Source organism: Pongo pygmaeus, chromosome 9 (assembly GCF_028885625.2).
Source record: "Pongo pygmaeus isolate AG05252 chromosome 9, NHGRI_mPonPyg2-v2.0_pri, whole genome shotgun sequence".
NCBI lineage: Eukaryota > Metazoa > Chordata > Mammalia > Primates > Hominidae > Pongo > Pongo pygmaeus.
Window position 1 is genome coordinate 62,682,490 of NC_072382.2, and position 19,744 is coordinate 62,702,233.

The 19,744-nt window shown below is 37.9% G+C and overlaps 1 protein-coding gene across 10 annotated transcripts in view; it reads left to right on the top strand.

Moving 5' to 3' along the window:
- Window positions 1–735: 735 nt before the first annotated feature.
- The window catches only part of BTBD10 (BTB domain containing 10), a 77,230-nt gene continuing 58,221 nt past the window's right edge, over window positions 736–19,744 (top strand). For 2 of the 10 annotated variants that reach the window (XM_054437422.2, XM_054437423.2), the window contains exons 1-2: window positions 736–923; window positions 17,597–17,694. The gene's annotated coding sequence lies outside the window, so the exon portion shown is untranslated. Of the gene's footprint in view, window positions 924–1,169; window positions 1,395–17,596; window positions 17,695–19,744 lie in introns of those variants that run through there. The other 8 variants (XM_054437426.2, XM_054437427.2, XM_054437430.2 and 5 more) reach the window with 5 other exon arrangements.

The window sequence follows — 19,744 nt, forward strand, 5'->3', positions numbered from 1 at the left end:
TCAGCGCAAGTGTCACTCCCAGGTGAAGGCTTTCTCAACAAGGCCTCCCCGTCTGCTCCCAGAGCTCATGGCAAACAGCTCGGCTTTTATCAGAGAATAATGGGATTATCTATTTTCCTGTAGGTCTTGCCCCGGGGATGTAAGCTTCGGAGGCGGAGACTGTGTCTTTTACATTTTTTCCCGTTTTTATTGCCCAGCCAGCCCGTGCAGGTGACTCTCGATGTTTCCTAGGCGGCCAAACTGAAGGAGTTTCAGCTGGCACACGGGTTCCCGCCAACCGAGCGTTTAAAAATAAGCAGCGGGGGACGCTAGGGAACAGAGGGTGTCCCTCACGACGACCGACTCTCATCAGGTCCACGCCAGCAGAAGCGATTTTGGAGTTTGCTTTGATGAGGAAAACGCTCTCCCTGAAGAGTCCCTGCAGTATTTCTCCAACTCTGTGACCGAGACGCTGTCCACTTTTCTCTAACGGTGACAGGAAATCAAGGGGAAAACGTGGAATTCAAAGGTTTGAAGGTAACAGCCCTCAGCCACTCGGGCTCGAGGCTCGCGGTTGACCCGAGCTGATGTCTGTGAGGAGAGGTCGCGCGCGCCTTCCTCTCTACGCCGCCAGAGAACCCACCCGCGGCCGCCGCGTCCTCAACTGCCTTCTCCTTCGTTGCCCCGCCCATCCCTGGGCGGAGAGCACCGTTCTCGCGAGAACGCTGCTGGCCTCGCCTCTTCGCATTGTGAGCTCTCGCGGTAAGAGGCTGAGGAGCCGGCCTGCAACCTGCCGGGGCGGCTCTGCTACGCGCAGCCGCCTCAGTGGCCTCCTCCACAGCCACCTCCGGAGGGATCTGGCTGAGGAGGAAGTGGAGGTGTCACTGGCCTCGGCCTTTGCCCCAATCTTCTGTGGGCACTGAAGGGGGACTACAGGTTCGAGAGTGAGTGGACTCAGCTGGGGAACTCGGCGGGGGCGGTGCGGGAGGCTGGGCTTGGCCGGGGCGAAAGAGGAAAGGGGCGGAGGGCGAATCTGGGCGTGAGAGCCAGGCTGCTGCGGCGGTGGTCTGGGCGGCCGGACCCTGCTCGGGGACCGTGGGTGGCGTTTTGGGCTCCGGCCACGAGCACCCTGTTAGGAGAGGCCGGGATAAGACTTGAGTTTTGCGGCTGCTGCTTTTGGGTTGGGAGTCCGGAGGCCTTTCCCCGGGGATGAAGGCGATATCCTCATCCCTTTCCAGGGCAGAGGAACCCCGTGCCCCGCCCCTTTCCTGTCATCTCAGACGAACGCAGCGACATCCTGAGGAAGGCGCATCACAATAGGGGGATAAGGTGGTGGGCAGCCTCCCTCTGGGTGAAGAGGAGTAAGACCCCACTAACGTGCTGCGTGGTTTTATGCTGTAACCATTTTACGTGTGGTAAAGCTTTGTTTTCTTAAAACTTGTACGGAAAAGGTTCTGATGTCTTTCTTCTTCAGATGCAGGTGCCCTGGCACCCTTATCTTTGGGAATGGGGCGGGGGAAGGTGAGACATCGGTTAGTAATTTGTTAGTGTGGGCCAGTGTGACTGTCCCTGGGCCTCACAGATTTCCTGCTTCTCCTTTCTCAGTATTCTGAGTCCATGATGAAAAGTCACTTGTCCAGACATGCTGAAAGATAGAGCTTCACTTGCTTGTGGCTTTGTGCACTTAGCAAACAAGATTATTTTACGAAGATTTATTATCTTGCAGAGTTTTCATGCTTTTTATTTAAATTAGCAATCTGAATGAAACAGCACAGGATATTAATTGTATTTGGACAACTGAGTTCCTTCCCGCCCCTGTCCTCCCAACCCCCCAACTACACAAATTTGATCAAAATCTTTTAGAAAGGGGGTTAGGGATAAATTTTCAATGAAAGAGACTGTGGAAATCGGAATAAGAGATATAATAAAGAATGCAGCCATAGCGGCCAAAAGAGTTTCTGTATTAGAGAGCCTGTCCAGGATTGAAGTTCAGGCCTGAAACCCAGGACCGCAGTTGTCATTTGAATATAAAGCGGAAACCAGTAGAAAATACTTGGGAAGAGATTTGAAGGTGGACTAAGACTGGTAAAAAAAAAAAATGTGAGAAGAATTATTTCTGATGATGTAAATGTGTTTTATAAATTTTCCCAATATTTCTCAGCGTGTATGACCTAACTGCTATTATATTAATACATACAAAGTAGGAAGGAAGTTTCTGAAGCGTGGAATGTGGTAAGGAACCACCAGAGAGTAACAGTGTTCAATCAGGAAAGCTTTTAGTGTTTCAACAATGTTTTTGTGTTCTTTCACCCTTTTTCTCACTCCCAGAAAAGCTTTCAGATGGACTTTTAACCCTATGTAATTATGTTACCCTTCCACCAGTCTGAATTTTCTTCTTTCTCACTCCCTCTAAGCCATGTGAATTTTTTAAATTATTAACTATGGAGTTGCAAACCACTGTGGTCTGCTTTTGGCTTTTTATAATAGGTGACTTAGGGAAGTATGGAAGTGATATGGAAAATATTATGCACCTTTCAGAGCCATAGCATGAGCAACAAACTCACATGCCTTCGGGTACTAGTTAGATAATGAAAATGAGGGAAATGCACTATGCCTTATCAGAGAGACATCCAAGTCTCAGGTCCCCCTAATCAGTGCCATATATGAATATGGACCCCATCTTCAGCATTCTCAAGAGAACCCAGAAATCTAGATTTTTGCATTCAGTGTCTTGCGTCTTAAAAATATTGACAACTAATTAAAACCATTAAAATTATCATGTGGCTGAATCAAATCCAAACCTGTCCATAGGTGTATTCTCCTCTCCAGTTTAGAAGCTCTGTTATAGATCAAAATTAATAAATTTTATGACTGGAAAAAAAGGAGGTTTAAAGCAAGTTTGGAGTTTCAAACTTAAGGGGTCTTGGGAAAAATGTCACATCTAATTGAAAACAGTAGTTAAGTTTAATAGCCTTTAAGTATAGTAGGGCAAACTGAACTGGTATTTACTATAAGCGTTTTAACTGTGGAAATAACTGAAGAAAAAGCATCTCAGTATTTATGGTTTAAGAACTCAGAGTTCTGAGCAAAGCTGATTTATAGGTATCTTGTACAGAAATTGGATTATTTAGAAGCTCTTTATTGTATTTGCAGCTAATATATAAAATTAAATACAAGAGATCCTCTACAGTCCATTTCAGGATTTGAATGTTTATTGTTTGCTGTGCTATCCCACATTGTCTTCCTAGGCATTGACTTTTACTGGAAGAAATACTGATCCCTTGGATTTTATTCCATGCCAGATGGAGATTAGAGGGGTTTGGCAACAGGATGGAAAGAAATGGGTGGAGAAAGTGTGATGTGAAGCAAACACTCTTGTGCCCCTTCCTTACATTGTTCATTAAAAGATTGATTTGTGTTAGTTTTTCTTGTAAGAAGGATAGGTATATTAATTTATTAAACTTAGTGCCTTATACATAGTAGAGTTTAATGACATGTGTGGAATTGACCTTTGTGGATTAAGCCTCATTTACCCATTAATGTGAAGTAATTTAATCACATAATCTGATTCATACCTAGTTGGGTTATGGGGAATGGGAGTGCTAGAGGTCAAAGCTAAGTCAGAGGTGGTTTTTAGGCATATAGAGGGCAAGTTGAGGGTCTTCACTTGGTATAAGGGTGAGAGAGGAAGTTAGGTAAGGGAGAGAAATTTGAAAAGGAAGATGAAATGATTAAGTACCCATTTGTGTATTGTGCAGTTTTACAAAGAGGTCTGCCTTTTGTAGCTAAATTTATCATAACTTGTGCAGAGACTACATATAATACTGGTTTTTAATCAGGACTGCTTTGGGAATTTGCAGACTTGATTTTCTTCATTTTAGCTCAGTCATCTCAGGCCAAGCTAGGCTAATATCTGTTCATTCAATCTCTGCCTCTCTCTGAAATAGGAAATGAAAGAAGAGGAGATATGTATTATGTTTGTGAGATGCTCCTGTTGAAGAGTTATAAGACTACTTCTGAGGAATTTGTTTTATATTTGAGAAGACTGTGCTTGTTGAAGGGGGAACCATTATTTTCGTCTTTACTTGTTTCTACCATGACTCATAAAGTAGGAAGTTCTTTTTTGGAAATAGCTTTCCCCTTCTTCCCATCCCCTGAGTTGTCATCCCAAAGGAAGATCAGGGGAGGCTAGGGGAAGGGATTGAGTATACTTTTGTTCAGTGCCTTATGATTCAATTTTTGGGACTCTCAATTCTTAGGCTATACATTGTCTATTCATTTGTATGGTAGGCTTATCTGAGCAGGCTGGACTACTAATACTATGAGGGAGAAGGAAATGGAATGCCTGCAGTTCTAACTGGGTAAGTTTAATTTGCAGTTGAAGTAATAAGGGTTTTTGCACATTGGATTTAGTTATATTTTTGTCATCATCTGTTTGGATCCTTTATTTTTTGTTGATTATGAACCGAAAGTAAGGCGGGCCAGGAAGGTACAGATGTTACCTTCTCCTGTTAATGGAGAAAGAACTGTTAAAATTTTTTCCCCCTTTTTAATAGATTCTTCATCAGGGTTCAAGCCAATGTTGCATTTCCCCTAGTGTATCTTGCTCTGGTTTACTTTGAGGTCTTTGAAACTGAGACCTAGTGTGCTAAAGAATGTAACAATCAGCCAGCGAGGCATGGTGGCTCACGCCTGTAATCCCACTACTTTGGGAGGCTGAGGTGGGCAGATCACGAGGTCAGGAGTTCAAAACCAGCCTGGCCAACATGGTGAAACCCCATCTCTACCAAGAAATGCAAAACTTAGCCGGACGTGGTGGTGGATGCCTGTAATCCCAGCTACTCAGGAGGCTGAGGCAGGAGAATTGGTGAACCCGGGAGGCTGAGGTTGCAGTGAGCTGAGACTGCGTCATTGCACTCCAGACTGTGTGACAGAGCGAAGACTCCATCTCAAAAAAAAAAAAAGAAAGAAAAAGAATGTAGCAGTCTATAACTTGAAGATGGAAGGTGAACAGTCAATTTAAAAAGATGCTCTCTGAGAAAGGATCAAGAAATTTTCAGGCAATGGGAATACAATGAGCTGAGTATTTGAAATAGTAGAAACTTGAACATAAAGAGGAACGATTTTAATTTAAATATGTAACCTTATGTCACAGTAGATTTCTGAATATTGTAAATTATCTTTGCCAATAAAAGCATCTTTCTGGCCGGGCGTGGTGGCCCACACCTGTAATCCCAGCACTTTGGGAGGCCAAGGTGGGCAGGTCATGAGGTCAGGAGATCCAGACCATCCTGGCTAACACGGTGAAACCCTGTCTCTACTAAAAATACAAAAAATTAGCCGGGCGCGGTGGCACGTGCCTGTAGTCCCAGCTACTTGGGAGGCTGAGGCAGGAGAATTGCTTGAACTTGGGAGGCGGAGGTTGCAGTGAGCCGAGATCATGCCACCGCACTCCAGCCTGGGCGACAGAGCGAGACTGACTCCGTCTCAAAACAAACAAACAAACTTTCTTCACTCTGTTAATAGTTTAATTATGTTATTCTGTTTAAATGTAAGGTATCTGATTATATGGTGCTTATTTTTGTCTTTGTAGTTGAAATGAGTGATCTGTTAGTAATTTTGGTGACAAATTGAAATTACCATTTAGTATTTATCTTGGAATGAAAGTCCATTATAATGAATCACTGATTGAGGTACTTGATTAGAAACTATGAAAAATACTTTTCTAAGGTCATTTATTTACTTGTTTTGTTTGTTTTTCCCTCCAGTCACGGAAGCTCTAGGAACTAAGGTCATTTTAAATTGTAATCATACTTTTCTGCCTGAAGTGTCTTATTTAGTATCATTTAGATCTGAGTTTAAAGCCCACTGTTAGCTCTATGACAGTAATGTTAACCTCTCTGAGCCTTTGTTTCCTCACATGAAAAATGTATATAGAACACAATTGTCAGAGATTTTTCTTGTTTGTTTTTTTTTCTGAGACAGAGTCTCGCTCTGTCGCCCAGGCGATCTTGGCTCACTGCAACCTTCACCTCCTGGATTCAAGCAGTTCTCCTGCCTCAGCCTCCGTAGTAGCTGGTACTACAGGCTCACGCCGCCTCATCTGGCTGATTTTTTTTTTTTTTTTTTTGGATTTTAGTAGAGAGCGGGTTTCACCGTGTTGCCCAGGCTGGTCTCGAACTCCTGAGCTCGGGCAGTGCGCCAGCCTCGGCCTCCCAAAGTGCTAGGATTACAGGTGTGAGCCACCTCACCTGGCCAATTGTCAGGGATTTAAGGATGAAATGAAATAAAGTATATAAAAGTGCTATTATAAATAGTAAAATGATGTATAAGTTGTTAGCACTTTGTTCTGTGTTTATGCTCAGAAAATAGCATACAGGCATCATTGCCTGCTTCTCCCACCTCTCTCTCTATCTGCAATGATCTTGAAACACATCCATTAGTTAGATTTACAGTCACATCTGGCTGTCTCACTTGGAGAGGACAAGTTCAACTGACTATTTACAGCCTTGCCAATATCACTCCTCCAATGGAAATTACAAAGCTTTTTCTTTTTTCTTTTTATTTATTCTAGTAAGCATTGAACAATAGGAAGCTTTTTTCTTGTTTTTCATATTGGCATCTATTGGCTGATATCTGGTATTCTGTGTAATATGAATGCTAGGTAGAAAAGTAGGCAAAGGGGAAGAGATTAGAGTGAAGAGAGAGATGGTGTGGCATTTTAAAAATTGTCTTTTGGGATACTGTTACCTACCTCTAAAAAAATCATTTTTATTAATTTGGATTATTTTCCTTTAGCGTATTTGACTATTATTGCTTGTAGCACATGAGTAGAAAATTAACTTGGGTTTTCTATTTGTAGACTACATGAAATGTCAGCTTAAAAATAAATGTCATCCTAGGAAACTAACTGGGTTTGGAAAAAAATAAAAGATAAATAAAAATAAATTTTAATGCTCAGATACCTGACAAAGAATCTTAGGTACAAAATTGTACAAGCGTTGTTATGATTTTCTTGTTTTTGGGTGGCATACAAATAGTGCTGGATTGTTTTAAAGGTAATTACTTCATTCAGACAATTTAGTTTATACAATGCAGGCTTGAATTTGATTTTTCTCACATCAAGAAAGCAAGCGATATGATCTGTTTCTTTCAGCTCTTCATTTGTTCATTTAGAATTTTCCTAGAGAAGACCATAACCTCCTGTAAGATGGTTAACTGCGAGACATTCTTGTTTCTTACTTAATTTTCCAAATTGTTGGAGTTTCTTTTTTAAAAGAGAATAATTATTAGAGAGACTGGTAGGATTGTGAAACCATAATACTGAAAGTAACTTTAAAACTGTTAATACTCCAATTTTTGGAAGAGAAAACTAAAGTGCAAATCAAGCCCCTTAACTGATTTTGATCAAAGATATTGGCAGGCAGTAAGACGGCTGAGACTAGAATACAAATCCACAAGTTTCCTGATTTGGAGTAGTTTGTTCCAGTGATTCTTCCTAGTGGGTTGCATGTGCTTCTGGGGATATATGAAAAACTTATTCATTGTGCTGTATGAAGAAAACAATAGAACTTCTATTTATTTTTTACTGTATCCTTTTTAAATTTCCATTTCGTGTGTGTCTGTACTATATACATAATACTGGTGTGATAGTATATGTTCATTGTTTATAAATATACATATATACAGCTGTCCGTGTTACTTGAACTCAACATATTAAGAAAAGGAAAAACTGCCATATTTTAAAGTGGTATGGCATCTTTGATCATCTTTGCTTCCCCAGTGAATGATATTATTTAACAGTAGACTGGAACAGTTTTTTTTTTTTTTTTTTTTTGAGATGGAGTCTCATTAAGTTGTCCAGGCTGGCCTTGAACTTCTGGGCTCAAGTGATCCTCCCACCTCAGCCTCCCAAGTAGTTGGGATTACAGGCACATACCACCACACTCAGCTTGAATGGCTGTTAATTTTGAAACTGTTTTATGATGAGTACTTTGAAAAATTTCCTATCAAAATAGATTTATTTGGAGTAATTTCTTTCTGACTGTAAAAGTAATGGGCATTACGTGCAACTGGGGACATTCAGCAAGGGGCAAAGAAGAAAATGTTACCATAATCCCATGACTCAGTGATAATTGCTTCCAGTCAGAAATATATGTATGTACACAGATACATACATACACATATGAATATTACATACACCCCTTATTTATTTATTTGGAGTATGTAAGTCATTACGTGGTTCAAATATCTAAAGTATATCAAAAGAGAACTCAGAAGTCTTGATTACATCCCTATTACCTTCACCCCAGTCCTACTCTGCCCATATAGGTAACCATTTTGATTAATGTCTTATTTATACTTTGAGTTTTTTTCTTTTACAAAAATAAATACATGTATATTTGTCTTTGAATATATGTACATATTTTTAAATTTCCCCTTTATGTCACAAAAGGTAGTGCAATGAATACTGCTTGTTCTGTACCTACCTGTTTTTTGCTGTTGTTGTTTAACCTGTATTTTGGATATTAATCTATTATTTTGGATATTAATCTATTATTCTATTGTGTGGATGCATGTAGTTTATTCAGTTAACTCCTTTTGATGCACATTCCGATTGTTTTAGTCTTTTACCATTACAAATAATGCCACAGTGAATCTATTTGCAAATATTTTGTGGAATATTAGTGGAGTTGTATCATCTTTGAAGTAGGACTAGTAAGTGTATGTGTAGTATTGTTGGATATTACAGAATTCCTTTCTACCAGGGTTATATAATCTGTGTTTTTCTTTTTATGTTATTTATTTATTTATTTATTTTGTGACAGGGTCTCACTCTGTCACCTAGGCTGGAGTGCAGTGGCGTGATCACCGCTCACTGCAGCCTTCACCTCTCAGGCTTAAGTGATCCTCCCACCTCAGCCTCCCAAGTAGCTGGGACTACAGGCATGTGCCACCATGCTCGGCTAATTTTTGTATCTTTTAGTAGAGATGGGGTTTCACCATGTTGCCCAGGCTGGTCTCAAACTCCTAGGCTCAAGTGATCTGTCCACCTCAGCTTCCCAAAGTGCTAGGATTATAGGCGTGAGTCACTGCACCAGGCCCTCATTTGTACTTTTCATTGGCAGTGTATGCCAGTATTGAGACGACTACTCCACAGCTTCACCAACAGAGTATATGGCCAAAATTGGAGGTGTTAATTTGCATTTCTTTTATGAGTGAGGTTGAACATATTTTTATGTTTAAGGCCATTTGCCTTTATTTTTCTGAGGATTGCCCATTTCTTTCTGCATTGTCTGTTTTGGAGAAGAGAAGTTGTCTTTTTCTTTCCTTCTTTAAGGAGCTCTTTATATACTATGAAATTAGCCCTTTTAAAAAAAATTACTTGTTTTTAAAACTATATTTTTTTCTGTGCTTTTTGCAAGTAGTGGGGTTTTTCATAGGCAAATAGGAAAGGCTTTCTCTCCTTCCCAGTTGTCAGTGAAATCACCCATAATTTTTCTAGTATTTGTATGATTCCAGTTTTTACATTTAGATAGTTGATTCATTTGGAGTATATCCTTGTATGTGGTATGAGGTACAAATGCAGTTTCATGTTTTCCTGAATGTTTATTCAGTTGTCCCAATACCATTTATTAGTGTCTGTCTTTTCTCGATGACTTGAGCTAACACTTTATCATATATTGAAGTTCTTTATGTTTTAGGGCTCTGTTTCTGGGCCTTTAATTCTCTTCTATTGGTTGGTTTGTCTGTTCATGCACCACAGACTTTTAATTATTGAAATGAGCCTTAATTCAAAGATCTTTGAATATAAGAACATTTTTAATTTTATTAAAATGGAACGCTACCTATAGTACCAAGACACAAAGATGTGTAAAATGTTTCTTTGTGAGCATGTGTTTTGTCTCAGGGCAAATTTTAGATTCCTTAAACTTTTCGAACAGTGCACACGTAGAACATTTCCATTATCACACTGTTGTGATAATGGAAATTCCTACTGAGCAGTGAGTGCTACAGTCTAGAACTTGAATCATATTTAATAGAGCCTTTACTAGCCTATTGAATTGATGGCTGATAGACAAAAATCGGAAAGGAATGGAAGGTAAGGGGAATAACAAATAGGTCAAAATGGAACAGCATAATAAAGGTTATATGAAAAAACATAAAGCATCATGGAAGGAAAAAATATTGTTTAAAATATTGTCTGACTTTGTTTAAAGGGTGTTGCTTCTTAAGGGTTGACTGTAATCTCCTTTGATTTAGGCATCAGCTTCAGGAGCATTGCCTGTATTAATTGATATTATGTCAAGATGGTTTGCTTCAACTAAGGTGTTTCTGGTTTTGAAGTCAACACTTTTTGGTCATAGTAGAAAAGTAAAACATTGTTATTTCTTTAGGATATTAAAAAATATGCCTTTTGAGTTTTAAGAAGGTAACCTATAAACTAAACAGTATCTAGTTACTTACAATGCTAATCATGTAATGTAGGTACTTTGTAAATTCTTAAAATATGGAAAGATTTTCAAACATTTATTGAGCTGTTTGTGATGGGAAAGAAATGAGTAACACTTCATTTATTGAAGTGTTAATGTGTTAATTAAGAAGTCAGCAAAATTTGAATAGAAATTCTATAAAAGTGATAAAATCAATTAGCACAAAGATTTTATATCCAAATCACCTCTGGAACATCAAGGGTTGACTGAGCTGACTTTGGAAGTCTTAACATCTTGGTGAATTAGAGACCACCCTTTAAATGGACAACAGGGCTGGGCGCGGTGGCTCATGCCTGTAATCCCAGCACTTTGGAAGGCTGAGGCAGGCAGATCACTTGAGGTCAGGAGTTCAAGACCAGCCTGAACAACATGGTGAAACCCTGTCTCTACTAAAAAGAATACAAAATTAGCCAGGTGTGGTGGCACACGCCTGTAATCCTGGCTACTTGGGAGGCTGAGGAAGTAGAATTGCTTGAACCCGGGAGGCAGAGGTTGCAGTGAGCTGAGATTGCACCATTGCACCCCAGCCTGGGTAACAAGAGCAAACTCCGTCTCTAAATAAATAAATAATTAAATAAAAATAAATAAATAAACAACAGATTCTACTTTTAATGGAAATACCATGCAGTTTTATTAAATCTGTTTGTTAGAGTCTCCCTAGCAGTTATCAAAATGCCTGAAAGGTGCTAAGTACTCAATAAATAAATTTTGAATGAAAGAATAAATCAATTTTATTTTATTTTTAAAAATCTTTTTAATTTTTAAATTTTAATTTAATTTAATTTTTTATTTTTAGACCTGGGGGTCTCATTATGCTGCCCAGGCTTGCCTTGAACTCTTGGGTTCAAGCAATTCTCCTGTCTCAGCGTACCAAGTAGGTGGGATTATAGGTGCATGCCACCATACCTGGCCACTTTAATTTTATATGGTGATATTAGATACATACAATTCAATTGATTATAAAAATATCCTGAATAAAGGTCTTAGCTAAGCTTGTCTTGTTTTAACTGTAACAAATCAGAAAAGGACAAGCCTTAACAATTGAAAGGGCTTCTGTGAGATTTAAATAGGCATATCTTTGAGGAATGTTTTGGGGAAACTTAGGGCTTGTTTGGTAATAGCTTGAAAAATGTTTTCAGGGATGTGATATTTTCTCTCTTTTATCCCCACTATCTTGATATGTATTTCCTGAGAGCATTAGAAATTGAATTGTTATATTTTTGCTTATCTGAGAGTGAGATTCACATGATTGGTGCAATAACTAAAACATGAGTACAGGTATATGACAGTACTCTTTTAAGACAACTAAAAGTTAAAGACTGCTTATAAATCTTTGTAATTCTTATTTCCTCTGCACTAGTAAATTAAGTGAAATGTCCTTCAGTTTCTTTCTTCTTCTTCTTTTGTTTTTGTTTTTGAGACAGAGTCTTGCTCTGTTGCCTAGGCTGGAGTGCAGTGGCGCAATCTTGGCTCACTGCAACCTCCACCTCCCAGGTTCAAGCGATTCTTCTGCCTCAGCCTCCTGAGTAGCTGGGATTACAGGTGCCTGCCAACACGCCTGGCTAATTTTTATATTTTTAGTAGCGATGGGGTTTCACCATGTTGGTCAGGCTGGTCTTGAACTTCTGACCTCATGATCCACCTGCCTCGGCCTCCCAAAGTGCTGGGATTGCAGGCGTGAGCCACCGCGCCCAGCCTCTTTCTTCTTAATGTAGTTAACATTTTGTAAAAGCTTACATACAAATTGTGCTAGGCTGTGGGGACACAAACCTGAATCATACTTTGTTCTTGCCCTCAAGGATCTTATAGTCTAATGGGGGACATGTGGCAGAAACATATTCTATCAATGCATATGTAGTGACTATATTTAAGCAATCCAAAAAAATTTACAAAACTGCACTTAAGCAGTAAAATTAAACAAGGAAGAAAATTTCTATAGCACCATCACCTCCAAACACTTTTTAATAAACCTTCCTCAGTATTATCATTGTGAAAATAATATGTAGAAAATTCAAATAGTATGAAGGGTTACTTCATACTATTTGAAGTAAGTATCCTTATTCTAGCATTTTCTCAGAGGCAACTAGTTTTAGTTTTATGTGATATTTCTAGACATTTTATCTTAACATATACAAGCATGGATGAGTGTATGTGTATGTGTATTTAATTTTTTAATTTTCTTTTTTCTGTTTTTTGTTTTTGTTTTTCTTGTGTGTAAATATGGGATTACATAATGCATATCTGTATCTTGCTTTTTAGCTTAACAATATATTTTGAAATATTTTCTGTATCCATATCTATATATCTTATTTTTACTGGTTGCATGATATATTATGCAGATTTTTAACCGATAAACTAGATGAATATTTAGATTGGTTCTAGATTTTTTCTAGGACAAATAGTACTGTGTATCATGTCAGGGAGAGAAAGGAGATGTATTCATTGTGTGTATATGTGTGTATTAGTGTAGTTATACCATGTGTAATTATACCATGTAATTATACCATGTATAATTAAACAAGGGCTGAGCAAAATCTTAAAACTTTTAGTCATGAATGAACTAATAAAATATACACAAAATTTATATTAGGTTGCCTACTAAAGAGAGTAAGCATTGTGCCTAGCACTGTGTTATATAAGGTATCCTGTGTAACAGTTTGGTGGTTAAAATAATAATAGATTAAGTAATGAGAATTGTGTTATTTTCTTCATTTCACGTTTAAGGAAATTGGGGTCTTGAATGTTAAGAAACTTTTACAAAGTTATACAGGTTTTTTTCTGATTCTAAAACCTCTTCATTACTCACTATTGTGGCAGAAGTAGAAATGAAAACTCACCAGTTTTCCTTATCAAAAGTTTATGTATGTCGTTTGTGGCAGTGGAAGGATGGCTGTTGTTTAAGTATGCTTGCTATGGTAATGAGACAGTGTGATTGGGGTTTTTGATCAAAAAGTGGTTTCATTATGCCTTGCTGATATATTTGATGCTGCTTTTACGTATTAATTAAAATCATTGTTTTTTTTTAAATTTAAATGCAATAAAATTATTTCTTTCTGATACAGTTCTGTCAGTTTTGATAAAAGCATACAGGTGTTTACCACTACCACAATTAAGGTACAGAATAGTTCATCACTCACCAAAATTACTTTGTGCTGTCCCTGTGTAATCACTTCAGCCTTAACTCCTGGCTGATCTGTTCTCTGTCTTTATAGTTTTGTCTTTCATAGATATGAAATCATATGGTATGTAACCTTTGAGTCTGGCTTCTTTCACTTATCTAATGCTTTTAAGATTCATTCATGTTTTGTGTGTATTCAATAACTTACCTACCTTTATTATTACATACTGTCCCTCCTGTCTCTGAATCTCTTTTCAATTTTCTTCAGTCTTTCTTGCTCTCTATTCTATGGATTGGGTAGTTTCTATTGATCTGTTTTCCAGGTTCCCTGATGGGTTTTTTTTTGTTATCTCCATATGCCATTGTACCCATCTAATTTTTCATTCTAGTTATTGTTCTTTTCAACTAGAGCTGAATTTCCATTTCTTTTGATAGTTGGCACCTCTCTACTGAGATGCCCTTTGTGTCAGTCATCAAGACAGTGCTCTTCTTTTAGTTCTTTGTATAGGCTTTTTCTTTAATTGTTTGAATATATTTATAATAGATGCTTTGAAGTCTTTGTTTGCTAAATCTAATATCTGGGCCAACTTGGAGTCAGTTTCTGTTTTCTGCCTTTTACTGTTTTAATTTTTTGCATGTCTCATAATTTTTGGTTGAAACCTGGGCATTGTAATATTTTTATGAGGATTTGTTGTTGTTGTTTTGTTATTGTTTTAGAGAATGTTAACTTGCCTGGATTCAAACTGCAAACTTGTTTCCCCTGAAGTGTATAGCAGCTGCCATCTGTGCTTATTTCTTACTTCTTCCAACTACTTACTTTTTTAGCTTGTTTTCCTGGGGGTCAGGGCAAAGGGAAGGCTTTCCTGCACCTGTAGTTTGGTGGTCAGCCAAGCATTTGGGCAGAGATTGTACTCACATTTTGGAATTCACCCTCTCTGTGGGTTCTTTACTTCTGGGAATTCCCTCTTAATCTTTACCTGCTAGTGGTGGTCTTTATCCTCTGATACCCTAACCAGTAAGGGATTCAGCTTTCTGCTGCTGGAGGTATATACGGTTGGGGAATACATTCAGCTTAGAAAGCATCAAAATCATGTCTCATGTCATGCAGCTTTCAAGGGCAGAGTTCTCTATGGTCTCTGTCTGCTTTTTCTGCCAGGCTGGCTACCTGGTGTCTCTCCTCTACCTCCCGTACATGTGTATTTTAGCTATTAGCCAGGGATTTGAGCAGAGTTTATGCTGAGATTTTGGGCCTGCAGTTTTCTTTGTTTCTTTCACTTCCACTACATCTACCTGAAATTTCAGCTCTGAGGTTTTCTCTGCCACTTTGAGCTGTGTGACTGCCTGGTTTCCTTCACCATATTTGTGAGGGATGGAGAGGCCACTCAGCAAAAAAACTTCAAACTGAACTCGTGATTCTGTTGCTTCTAGTTGTAGTTTTTCAAGAGTAAGCTCTTCTTTCACTGCTGTCTGCTTTTGGACACTTTCCAGTGCTTTTAAATAGTTGTTTTTTATAGTGTACCTAGATTTAAATAATTGCTTTCTGTTGGAGGTGTGCATGATCACTTCACCTGGCCGTGTTTGCAAGACGTTTCTTTCCGTCTGTCTGATCTCCTTTTCTTTTAAAAGTTGCTTCCACCTGTTCTTTGTCCTACATTGTTATCTGTGATAGTTTGCAATCCCTCAAGCTCTTTCAGTTCTTGATGTTGCTAAAAATGACTGTTCAGTTCTCTGTCAATTAATTTTTGGATTTATGTTACACTCCATGGGAGAATTTAGAGTAGATCAGCAATCAAGAGGAAATTATAAACATTTTCATGGTGGTTATATCCATATCATACATTTTCTGTGTTTTTGGTGATACAGTCTCTCTTTTATTCCTGAGGATAGAAGCTCATTAAGTGATCTTTAAGTTTCTGGTCCTTAGAATTCTTCCTTCATGTAGGCCCTTCTGAAGGCCTTCTTTGTAGTTAGTACAAAATTAACTTTGTGAACATTCAGGTATTTGCTCTTTTGTCTGCCAGTATCAAGTGATTAATTTGCTCTTTGGGGCTATCTCTCCTCCTTTTGGTCCTTTCCACATAGAGAATGTCATCTTACGACATTTAACTGACTCAGGTGTCGTCTTGGCTTCCTCCTGGTCAGTCTTTACCATCCATATATTTGGATATTTGGACTTCTGTAGCTGAAGGCAACCCTTGTCGTCTGATTCTGGGATCACTATATAATTCTATCCTCTTCACTATTCTTCCTCTCTTATCTATCAGGTCTTTCTAGTAATGGCTGCACTTGAAATATTTTGTCTGCAAAGCTTGAGAGATAAAAATAATTTTACATTAATAGAAAAGCTGTTGTGTAATGACACTATTTAGAGTGTGCTATGGTTTGACTATGTCCCCAAAAATCCATGTATTGGAAACTTTATCCCCATTGTAAAAGGCTGGGAAGGGCCTAATAAATGTTGATTGGATCATGAGGGTGGAGCCCTAATAAATGGATTAATGTAGTTAATTTCAGGAGTTGGTCAGTTATCAAGAGAGCTGGTTATTATAAAAGTGAGCCCAGCCCTTTGTGTTTTCTCTCACCCAAGTTCTCTTGCCTTTCTACCTTCCGTCACAGATGACACAGCATGAAGGCCCTTGCCTCATGCTAGTGACATGCTTATGGACTTTCCAGCCTCCAGAACCATGAGCTAAATAAATTCCTGTTCATTGTAAACTACCCAGTGTCAGATATTCTGTTACAGCAACAGAAAATGGACTAAGAGTAAGATTTTAATAGGATGGATGAAGCCACAAGATGGCTGAGGTTTAAAAGGCACATTGTTGATAATAAGCAAAAATATCAATTCTTTTTTTTTTCCCCTTTAAACTCTTTTGGACTTGAAAAAAGTACCAATTTTTATATACCTTGCTTGGTACATTGGAAATAACATGGGCTTTTTGTTAGACTGGGGTTTTAATCTTATCTCTTAAGATTTCCTCATATATGAAACAGGATAATATAGAGTTGTTTTAAGGTTTAAGTAGGAGGAAATATATAAACTTCCTAGAACATTGATAGTGAAAATAGAATAAGTGGTCTCCATACACTGTGCATTGTCTTTGTTTTGTTTTGTTTTGTTCTTCCATATATCATTACCATTAATTGATACTATCTGGAAATAGTGTCCCAAGGAGCAATTATTTATTTTGTTAGTGTAGTCTTGAAGATTCTGCCTATCCCCCAACCCCCACCTCCTGTTTAGACAGAATGTCCAAGAGAAGGGAAAGTAATCGCATCATCTTTTTCTCAGTTAACTTTTGGCAGTCTCCTGAATGCCTGCCCCTAGCCAGCATGCCCAGTGGTTCCAGCCTCTGTACAGATGATTTCTAGATTATTTTGAATTTAAATTTATTTCTATCATGCCTAAACTTAGTAATAAATAGTGACATATTTTCCAGGAATTTTGTTTTCAGTTGTCTGGTAATTATTTTTTGATGATTACAAGATCCAAACAACAATAAACTTTAGTTTGTCTAGACATTGGGGATTCAAGTGCCAGATTCTGAAGGACCTTTTTATAGTAAGGAGTTTAGATATAGGAAACGAGGAGCCATTCAGTTTTTAGGAAGGCCATTCTGATTACAGCAAAGCCAGTATGGAATTGAATGGTGGTAAGGAGGTCAGCCAACATTTTTACTGATGGATGAGAACGGCTTAAAAAAAAGGCAGCACTCGTATGAATGAAAGGGAGAGAAGGAATCAAAAGAAGATTGTAAAGTAGACTTGGTGTGGGGAAATGAAAAAGAAGTCAAGGATGACTTCAAAGTTTTTAGCTTGATGAATAGAAATGACATTATTTGATGTGAGAGGCCAAGATGATGAGACTGACTATTGAAGCTGGGGTGCCTATTAAATAATTCAGATAGTAATAATGCAAACATAGATTCTATGTAGTGTATAAATCCTGATGTTTGCAAGGGTTTGGTCCTAATTTCTGTTTTGTTTGCTGTCTCTCTCAACCCAGCAAGTAGAGAAGAGAGGAAGATGGAATCCTAATAAACATCAAGATTTAATGAGGGTGAAGGATGAGACAACAGTAGAACTTGAATAGAAGTGCTACAGGTGGGAGAGAGATGCAGGATATGGAATCATGAGAGGTGTCTTTTTTCCCCTTTCTAAGATGAGTTTTTTTAGTACAGGAATAATGTTTAACTTACTTCAGCACCTTGCATATTGAAATATTGTAGTAAATGCTTATAAGTGCTTGAATGAATGAGTGAATGAATGAATGAAATCAGGCAAATATACTGTCACTGAGAATGGCACAGAGGATGGTTAAAACTGAAGAGATTATCAGATATTACAAAATAGTATATAATATGTGCCAGTGGCCTTTCAACCATTTACAGTTATAACTTAGCTTATTGATAAAATTTAAAAACACTAGCATTTTTGTGTATTTTACACAAACATAAAACACGTTATGTTTGTGTAGGCAAACATAGGCATAGTTTTTCCAAACATCTCAATTTGAATTCCACTTATTTTTTAGTGTGCTTGTAACCCTATGACTACTGGGAGTGAGGGCTGGGGAAAAATCTTTCACGTGGTCATACCTAAGTTTTCTTGACAAATGAAATGTGAATATGATTTTTCAGCTGATTTTTGAGCACCTTTATCTGAACATTCATTACTTTCTTATGGCTTGCTGTGAAATACGTGCTGATTACTTTAAATAGGATTGATGAGGAAAACATATGGGAATTTCACTCCTGCCACCTGTTTACCATCCAGTGTAATAGTGGTAGAAAATCTGAATCTGAATTTGCCTTGCTTATCTATTCCTTGTAGTTAGCTTTTTGGTCACTGCCACCCATGGTTTAGGATCATTCTTCCCTCAGTGGACATCTGTGTCTATCCTATTCAGAAGAGTATCTGATAGTTAAAGGAAAAGGAAGAGATAAAATGCTCTTCAAAGATATGTTAGTCTGTATTCCCTGATATTCTGGAGGCTGAAGTGGGAGGATCATTTGAACCCAGGAGTTGGAGACTGCGGTGAGTTATGATTGCACCATTGTACTCCACTCTGGGTGACAGATTGAGACCCTGTCTCGAAAGAAACGGCTGGGTCCCATGGCTCATGCCTGTAATCCTACCACTTTGGGAGGCTGAGGTGGGAGGATCACTTGAGGCCTAGAGTTCAAAGAAAGAGAGAAAGAAAAAGAAAAAGAAGAGGGAGAGAGAAAGAGAAAGAAGAAAGAAAAGAAAAGAAAGAAAGGTTAATCCCTGAAATAGTTTATACTTGAGGATATGTGGAGTAAGGAAAAAGTGTTCTAAATCTCATTCTACAGAATCTGCCAAATCTCTACATCTTTATTTTCTCACATTGTTTCTTTCTACTATCTTTATACCTTTTGCATCTCTTTTGGTGACTACTTTTTTTCTGACTTTCTCCTTTGTTTCTCCGATTTGTTCATTCTCCCCATTTTCTTCTCTTTGACCTCATCTCTTCAGTACAGATAACTAGTCATAAAGTAAAATTGAGGTTTTTAAAAGTTTTTTTGTAATGAATACATTTTTATTTTTATAATCTAAAATTCAGATGACATTGACATATTTTTATGTTCAAAATAATTCATGGTTTTTATAGTCATCTGATACCTGATTGATTTATGATACAGTCATTCTTAAGGAAAAAACAAATAGGAAATAGGCTTCCTTTTCCAGGAGCATTCAGCAAATAAACTATGTGGCATTTGCTCAGGAATTTGCATCAGTCATAGATTCAAAGGAAGAATTTGAATCAGCATTTCTTCCTTTCCCCTTCTTTTATTTTTATTTCACTCGTGGATCTACCTACTTATTTGTATATTTATTATATTAAATGCTCATTTATTATAAATTTTTCAGCTGTTTTTAGAAGGTACTATGAGAAAAAATTATAGTAAAATGGTTTCTCTAAAATGAAAATGTATTTTCTACTGATTTTTGATATGAACACAATTTTAATGAGTTTATCTTTGGCATTCTTTGTGAACTTGTACTGCAATACTGCGTAAAACTCAGGAAAGTATAGTATTTTCCCAGTTTTGGAATTTCCCTTTGACTTTTATGTACAACTCTACCTCACCTCCCACCATCAAATCCAGCTTGGAAAAGTATATAGAAGGTA